General features: G+C 46.4%; 1 protein-coding gene and 1 long non-coding RNA gene across 3 annotated transcripts in view; one reads left to right on the top strand and one right to left on the bottom strand.

Moving 5' to 3' along the window:
• The window catches only part of LOC113457157, a 15,731-nt gene extending 14,017 nt beyond the window's left edge, over positions 1–1,714 (bottom strand). For both annotated transcript variants that reach the window (XR_003377781.1, XR_003377782.1), the window contains exon 1: positions 406–1,714. This is a non-coding gene — a long non-coding RNA (uncharacterized LOC113457157). The remainder of the gene's footprint in view (positions 1–405) is intronic.
• A 50-nt stretch (positions 1,715–1,764) lies between these two features.
• Basp1 (brain abundant membrane attached signal protein 1) overlaps positions 1,765–8,687 on the top strand; it is a 47,297-nt gene continuing 40,374 nt past the window's right edge. The window contains exon 1 of the mRNA XM_005356654.2: positions 1,765–1,971. The gene's annotated coding sequence lies outside the window, so the exon portion shown is untranslated. The remainder of the gene's footprint in view (positions 1,972–8,687) is intronic.

Below are 8,687 nucleotides of genomic sequence, written 5' to 3'. Positions count from 1 at the left end.
ATCTATCTATCTATCTATCATCTATCTATCATCTATCTATCTATCATCTATCTATCTATCTATCTGTCTGTCTGTCTGTCTGTCTGTCTGTCTGTCTGTCTGTCTATCTATCATCTATCTATCTAATCTAGTTATCTATCATCTATTGAGATAGAGGGAAGGAGGGAAGGGGGCTGGGGATGGGGAGGAGAGGGAGGAGAGGGGGAAGAATAGGAGGAGGGGGGAGCTGGAAGAGGTGGTGGAGGAGAATCAGCCACGACAAAATATTTTCACCTTTTCCCCATCACTCTTTGATTAAGATCTGACACTTCTATTGCCACTTTTATTAAGGTTCTATTATTTATTTTTTCTGTCAAGGAAGACTTAACTTTCCTAGGTGAGATGCTGACAGAAGCAGGCGCTTACCTTTGGCGTTTGTCTCTCTAAATATGATTATGTTTTGCCATCGCGACCGTGGAGAACAAGGTCCTTCTCAGTTCGTGCTCCTCTCATGAGGGTAGATCCAGCCAAGAGAACAGCAAGCATTTCCATTGCCCCTCTTCGTTTGGGACGAAGCAGAACAAGCAAACAATCCTGACACAGCCAGAGGGCGCCAAAGTGTCGCGAACGGTAGTTCCAGGGCTCCGTGGCTTTCGGGCTGGTAAAATTGGCTTTTGTCTGAAAAGCCTTGGTTCTAAAAGATGTTACCATGTATTATTTTCCAAATTTTAAATTTTATTTTGCATTTTTTCTTTTTGTCAACAGGTAAGCATGGCGAATATATCTCCTAACCTTGATGGCTATTGTTTATCCCGGGACTACCCTAAGTGGTCGCCGACCAAGGATTTAGCAAGGCTAGCCACAGTCTGGCTCGGTGCGCTTCTGAGTGGCATCTTAAGCAACCAGAGAACTGGTGACTTCCATGAAAGCACAGACACAAAAGTCGAAGCCCATTTTCCTAGGGTGCATTTCTTCCTTTCTTCCTCTCCGAAGTCGGGAGAACATTCCCCCTAGGGCGCGGTGCCGACCACCCCTCCACCCGGACCTGGATTCTGGGCGGTGGTGTCTCGCAAAGCTGCAGCCTCCTGGTTGACCCCGAGGGTTAGCATCTGCCTGGAGACGCCCCAGATATGCTTGCCTTGGGGGTACACCCTAAAAACCCGCGCACATCTGTCTTGATGGTTTCAAGGGAAGCATCGCGTCTCCCCCAATCTCACTGCCTACGTGATAGCAGAATCTCAGCCCGACGTCGACGTCTGGAGCTGGCTGGACTGGGGCGCAGAGAAAGCTGGCTGCGGTGGGGGCGTAGTTCATCAGCCCCTTAAGTCTGAGCCAGAGCCTGAGCTACTTATTCAATGCTTTCAAATAAAATGTGTGTGAGACACAGAGAAGAAATCTACAGACAGTACCTCCGTGGGTGGGAGGATGGAGGGGCGTGCAAGATGGGGATAGGAGGGGGGACTAACAGAAACTGTTGGGGAGCAGGCAAGGCACAGGGCTGGAGGGGAGGGATCTGGATGAGGGTAGCAGAGGGTGGGGGTGACTGTGAGGGTGTGGCGACGGGGGGGGGCGCTGGATCACGGGGCATCTCGGGACACACGGGCTACAGGAGGAGAGAAGTTGGGGACCCCCGGGTAGCGGGGCGCTAAAGGAGCTGGTGGGGCGAGGGCCAGGAGCTGAGGGGCGGGCGCGAGGCGGGCGGGGTCGGCGAGCGGAGGAGCTGGGCGGGCGGACGCGCGGGGGGAGGGCGCTGGGCAGGAAGGGGAGGGGGAGCGAGCGAGAAATGCAGAGGCTGCAGCGGCGGCGGCAGTAGCGGCAGCGGCGACGGCGGCGGCGGCAGCGCTCCAACTCGCTCCACGCTCCAGGCTCCGCCGTCGAGCCGGGAGAGAGTCTTTGCCGAGCAGCCAGGCACCGGGCCGGACAACACCAGCCACCCGGGCCCCTTGGAGGCACCGCGCTCACCCAGGGCCGGCACAGGCACCCAAAGCCTAGGTAAGGAGGCGCGCCGTGGATCCCTAACGCCACAGCGGACTCGGGGCCATCGATTCCCCAGGGCCCCGCCCCACCCTGAAGCCCAGGGTTCTCCGTGGGTGCAGCTGGGTGCGGCCGGGAGTAGACACAGTGGGCGTGGGGCTTCTCTATGTGGGCTCTATCGTACTAGGGGATCCAGGGTGATGCTATCCCCCCAGGTGGACAGCTTCGGCCTTTCATAGGGAGGGGAGCTTGAGGCGGGTGGTGGCGAGGCTGATGAACCGAGTTCGGAAGGGAGGTAATGGAGGGTAGGAAGCTGCTGATGACCGGGAAATACCTAGTGCGAAACCCTTTAAACCCATCGAATCCACCAGCCACGGTTTTGTGGGCTGAACCCAGCCTTCTGTCATCGGAACCCGCACAGCCACGGAGAAAGCCCTCCGTGTGAGGGGCGCAGCAGCAGAAGATGGAGGGTGGGGGTGGGGTGGGGAGAGAGAAAGAAGACACGGAATCTGGTCCGATCAGAAGGGGCGGGGGTTGGCTTGGCCCGCGGAACTCTTGGATCTTGGTTTGGGGTAACCGAGGTACACGAGGTTCAGAAGGCGGTGTGCACGTCCGGGGCAGATCAAAGCCCCAAGCCGGTCTGCGGCTGAGCTGTTTTCCCATAACCTGTGGACATCTCCAGCATTTTCTTTTTTGAGCCTTGCGCTCTGAGAACGCGCCGTGCGCCTCCACCGCCGCCCCAGCCTAGGGGGTGTGGGCTTGAACCTGACAGCGCGCGGCCCCAACGGGCTCAACCCTGCTGCAAGCCAAGATTTCTGTAGATTTTTGCCCGTAGCTCAAAGGCTACAACCCAACGTCCGTTTCCCGCTTCCCCTCACCATTAAAAGAAAATTATTGCAGAATGCCTGGATCCGATGGCACACAATGCGTGGCTGGGGACCGCATTCTTTTCATGAATATTCATCGAACTCTTGGCCCTGTTCCTAATCTGCTTCCCCCGAGACATTTCCGCCTTGAGACGAACTCGGTGGACGGCCTCTGCCCCAGTGATTTTTCACTCTGTGGAAAGGAGCACGACGCACATGGGTGCAATTTCAGTGTTTTGTACGGGGGTTGACACACCTCTGTCTTAGCCAATACCGCTGGCCACTTGCGTGGCGAGGTTAAAATGAAACACACGTATTAAAGGGGCTGCTGATGGGGTGTGGATTAACCTCCACCCTTGGGAACCCAGCAAAGGCTCACAGACCTCCAGTACTGCGGGCAAAATGAATGAATCGGGACTGTAATTACCTATTCCTTTGTCTTGGCCTCGCGCATGCGCCAGAGAGCAGGGTGTGGAGGGCCAGGCAGCCCCATCTGATCTCCCCATCATCCATCCACCCACTCCCCTCCCGAGGCCAGGAACAAAGGCGTTTGCCCTAAATGTTTCATGAAACCCTTGGACACAAATGACACCCCCTCCCGGCCCCCGTCGTGGTGATGTGCGTGCTTCTTCCCCCTCCCCCAGGCCAATCTTACTTATTCTATCAGATTTCAGTTAACTCCCTTCCCCCCGATATTTATCATCCTTCTCAGCGAGGGAAATTGTGGATTTATTTTATTTTATTTTTTAACGCACACGGCTTTTTTTCTTTCTAGAACTGTCCATTGTTCTTTCTGTTCTAATGTATCTCACTGCAGGGATGATGGCTTTCTTCGTTTGCATCAATTAACTGTTTGCCTGACAGCCCTTTATTGCGGGTCATTTGACCAAGGAACATTAGTCTCAGACCAGCGATGGTGTTGCCCCTGGTGACACCACCTGGGACAGATTAAGACATCTTGGCATTTAAACGAACAAGATGGCCTACAGAAGCCAGCGTGAGAAAATGGTTACCTTTTCAGCAGCCTAAGCCTTTCCCGAATTCTCTTGATTCCTACTTTATTGTTTCATTAAGGATCCCAAGAGGCAAACCCCCACAGAGGTGGGGAGGAAGATGGCAGCTGGGGTTGCTGGGAAGAAGATGGCGAAACACCAAGTTCATAATGCTCCCCCCACCCCATCCACAGAAGCCATGACAGTCCTTTGATGGCAGATTTTCTTTCAAATGATATATTTCCCAGTTTATGGACCTTCAGTTTTTTTTTTTTAAAGGGGAGATGCTGGTTTACCTTTGTTATTCAAAATATGACTGACTGTATGAATCAGATAGGAGCCCAAAGCTCTGTTTCTGCCATGACGGGTTGTGTTTCAAAGGTTTTCATGCTAAAGGATTTCCAGCATGTCCCTGGTGGAATAACACGTGGCAGAAAATGCCAATCCTCCCTTTTGTTCCTTAAAGGACCAAAGATACCCTCAATATTGATCACATTTACTATATCCCAGCTTATAAATTGGTAGGGTGAGTGTCTGGCCACCTCTTAAGTGGCAAGGATTTTATTCTCTCTGATCCTTAGCGATGAGCTTTATGTATTTAGAGTTCTGTTTTATTCTGTATGAATAATTCATTGGGTAATATAATTTGGAGGGCTATCTATACTTAAATAAAATGGAGGAGAGTGCTGGAATATAGTCTAAAATCAATAGTTTTCAAATCAGTGAGCTTTAGGTTTTTAAACAAAATAACCTTAAAATCAATTAAAAATATTATGTCAGTTTTTGTTCCTTTAGCCAGCTTTCTTGACAAACACTAGTAGGTGGAGAAAGGGAACTCTTTCAAATCCTGCTCTATTGTACCAGCATATTGACTATCTGGACAGTGGCATGTGTGTTTCTTAGCTGGTGTTCAAGCTCTCTGTGGCTTAGGAAATGCATCTCTTCCATTACCTTAATTTAAATACTCAGTTGAAGAACCCTTAGCTTTCGGCTCCCTGTGCTTGGAGGCCTGTTCATAATCCTCCTGGATTTGCCAGAACAAATCTCATTATGGGTTTAAATGTATTAATTATGTTTTCTTTATTTTTATTTCCCTTTAACTTCAAGCCATTCTCATTTCATGGTTAAAATACATGGTGCATGAAATCAGAGAAAAACCTACCTTTTGGGAATATTGTCCATTGTAAAATAGAGGTCTGTGTTGTCCATGGTAGCTTTGTAAAACATTGCACAACATAACCATTCTTCAAACAGCTCAAGTAACATGTATATACACATGCACACGTACACACTTAAATGTATACATACATATTTATAGGTATGCACTATAAAATCTTATTAATGACAATACTAAATGAAGTGGTGTAGAATGTCATTTTTCAGTGGTTTTATATTGGCCTTTGGAAAAACAACTCATTTCTGTCTTTATAAATACATATTCGAAAGGGGAAGTCTTAGTAGTCTAAAAACACACTCCTTACCAATATCTCTAAAATTGCATTGAAATTAGCTAAGATGTTTCTTTTTAGGCCTCAAACTCACTGTAACCACCCTTATACTTTAAAAGCTGGAGCGAACACCACCAAATAAAGGATTTGTACATATTTTTTGGTCTTATTTTTGTGCTGTCTTATAAAATTTTGATTTTCAAGAGCTGTCCAAAAAAGTTTTGAGAATGATATCGAAGCAGGTGTGCTGGTGTCTGGTTCTTTGGATTTGCATACACCTTTACTGGTGTGAGCGGGTTCCACCTTCTGTTCTTCATGATGATGGTCTTAGCTGGTAACTTAGGTAGATGCCGAAGATATCCTCCGAGTCCACTGACAAGTTGGCCTTCTCCAGGACAGACACAGTTTTCTCTCAGCTCAATCCTTTTCGATTCATTCTCTCCCAAGACTTGACCTAATTCAGTGAGCATGAGAATTATTCTTTGGAACTCAGAGTTGCAGACAGAATTTAAAGATAAAATATGTGTTTTTGGGGAAATTTGCTGGGGGTTTATCCTGAGGTTTCATGAAAAGAAACTGGGCATGGAGGATCTTTAGACAGTGACTTGTCTACTTTGGGCAAATGACATCACATCTTGGTGAATTTCCCCATTTTTTTTTAGTTGTAAAATAAAGATATTAATGCTTACTTTAAGGCTATGATAAGGATTACACATGCCTGTGAATGACTAATCATAGTGACTGGCTCTTGAGGGTTCCTTAATCTCCCTATTGATGACATTTGATGTACTAAATGGAACTGACATTACTCAACAGTTTCTACTGTGTTGAGCTGTGTTTCTGTCCCAGGCTGCAGATGAAGAGCTGAGTACTTAGCAACATTTAGCCAGAAACAGCCTATTTCAATATGGAAGGATCCAGAATCGCATATATATATATATATATATATATATATATATATATGAATATGTAGATGCTATATGCATATGTGTGATGTATGTATATAATTTGATATTCTATGGGCACTGTGGGGATTTGCTCCAAAATGGGTTGCATGGTCTCAGGCTGCCCCCTTGTGATCCCAGGCTGCTTATGAAAATCAAGAGGGCATTTAAGTTGTTTTGAGAATCTATAGACACACTGGTAGTTTCTCAAAAACCACAACCATTACTAGTCTTCTGAAGCAGAGCCGCTGTTATATGTCAGTCCCTCTGTAGCTAGAAAGACAGCTGTGCAGATAAACGTCACATGGGCAGGTTGCGTGGTGAAGCCTTTGAAAGCAGAGGATCAGTCATGTTCACATTGGGTGCAGATCAGTTTTACTTCTGAGGAGACACACACGCAGGAACTGGTAGGGGTTAAACAGCACTCCGGAGCTCTTTCCCTCGGGGAGTTAGGCATGGGGTGAAGGAAGAGGCAGAGAGAGCCCCTGGTGGCTTTTCCCTCTGTGCCTGGAGGATTTAAGTACTAATCTAAGGAAACACATAGAGAATTCTGAGCAGCCTAGGCACTTGGTGCACAGAGGGCAGGACTGAGGGGAGTCTGGGAAGACTTTCCTGAAAGCTTTGGAGATTTGGAAATAGATCCTGTTCTTGAGCACAACGGGGCACTCGAGCATAAGAAAATGCTTCAGGATGGTGTAGGAATGTGGGGTTGAGTGGAGAAGGCCAAACCCTCTGCATGGCGCTTTCTCCTCGTCACTTAAAAGCATTTTATGAACTTTTCATGAATGAAAACTCACTTTGGATAAGAGAGGAGAGGAGCTGCACTTGAGTGGCTCTTTGAGTAACCCTTTGAGGGGCAGCAACAGTTTGGGCATTGTATATGGAATATGGTATTTAGAGGTGATGTTTTCTATAGGTTGGTGTCATTGGGGTTGTGGTCACCTTCATAGAATCCTGCCTCAGGTACCTCAGGCACTGCTAGCTAGGTGAACTTTAGCAAACCACTCAGCCTTGGTGTGCCTGACACTCATTTTGAAAGTGGAGATTGGAATACTGAGTTATTATAAGGATGAAAGAAAATCATCAAGTTAGGACAATGGCCCATCCAGCCTCAGTTTGCCTTTTGAATCCCCATTCACTCTGAAGTGGTGAACAGACCCATTTCTCTTTCTTCATCCTCTGGGTCAGTAGCTAGTCACATGCTTCTTCAGATGAAGTCAATGTTACATGCCAGGCCCATGAGAATGACTTGGGAAGTGTTTGGAAGAACTTAAAAACCAATGGCTAAAAACCAAAGAGACAGACAAACCCAAAACAAAACAAAATAAACAGAAATTCATAGCAATAGTTCTTTGAGTATGCTGACAGGACTCTTCCTAGTTCCAGGATGTCATTACGTTGTGATGACGCATATCATAATTGAATTTTAATCCCTTCAGACTAATGGCAATATGCATTTCACCTGGAAATAAATGGAAAGTAGAAATTCAAATAGTGTGCCTAAGATCTACGGCTTTTAGTCCTTTTTCATTCATCAGTGCTAATTGGCCAAATTATCTTAGGGGATGCCGACTCTCAAAACTAAATAATTCTTACCATGCTAATATCCCTCAATATTCACCTAAAGTGAGTGATACTAAATTTCCCAATGAAAAGTGATCTACTGAACAGTTTCAATATTCAAGAAGCAGATACAGTTAGGGCCTATTGACTAGAAATGCCTTTGTCATTGTGTCTAGGGGCTAATGTCCTTAAGTAGGGGAAGTAAGCAGTACACCTGTTTCCAGTTGTCCAATTAAGGTTGCCTTGTTAGAATTAATTCACTATTCATGACTATTCATGACTAATACTCATTCACGCAGGATATGCATATAGAAACGCCCTGGCTCCTTCTACTTAACGATCCAACTCTCTTTGTAAATGCTTGTTCATTGGAGTAGAAGGTTGGAAGGCTCACTACTGAAATACTTATCCTGGAACTTAGAGAAGTCAGTGGTGTGCCCAAGGTGCCACGAGCTGGTTAGTGGCTAGGGGGGAAGCCAGGTTATTTCCCAATAGAGATGTCATTTCTGCTATTCCATCCAACTGAGAGAGAGCGAGGCGGGGAAAAATCTAAATGTCCAGTTGGGTTACTCATATTCACGGCCTGAAACTGACAACAAATTTCATACTGTTTCTTTCGCCTGTTACTATTGTTTGACAGTTCCTGTAATTCTCACCACTTCTATATAAAGGGCCTCTTTCACCTTTATTACAGCACACTTGCCCACATGGGGAACTGTTTGGAAACTACCTGCTATTTCTCTATCTCCACGTCATCTGTCTCCTGTCTCCTTCAGTTTACTTGTCTCTACTTCTTATATTTCAGGTGTGTGATTCCCTTCTTATTCCAAAGACCATAAAGACTATCTGGCATGCATCAAAATGAAATGACTCTCCTTATTTGCTTATTTATTTATTTATTTATTTATTTATTTATTTATT

Source organism: Microtus ochrogaster, chromosome 19 (assembly GCF_000317375.1).
Source record: "Microtus ochrogaster isolate Prairie Vole_2 chromosome 19, MicOch1.0, whole genome shotgun sequence".
Lineage (NCBI taxonomy): Eukaryota > Metazoa > Chordata > Mammalia > Rodentia > Cricetidae > Microtus > Microtus ochrogaster.
The sequence above is the reverse complement of the archived record's forward strand: the minus strand, read 5'-3'. Positions and strand labels throughout refer to the sequence as shown.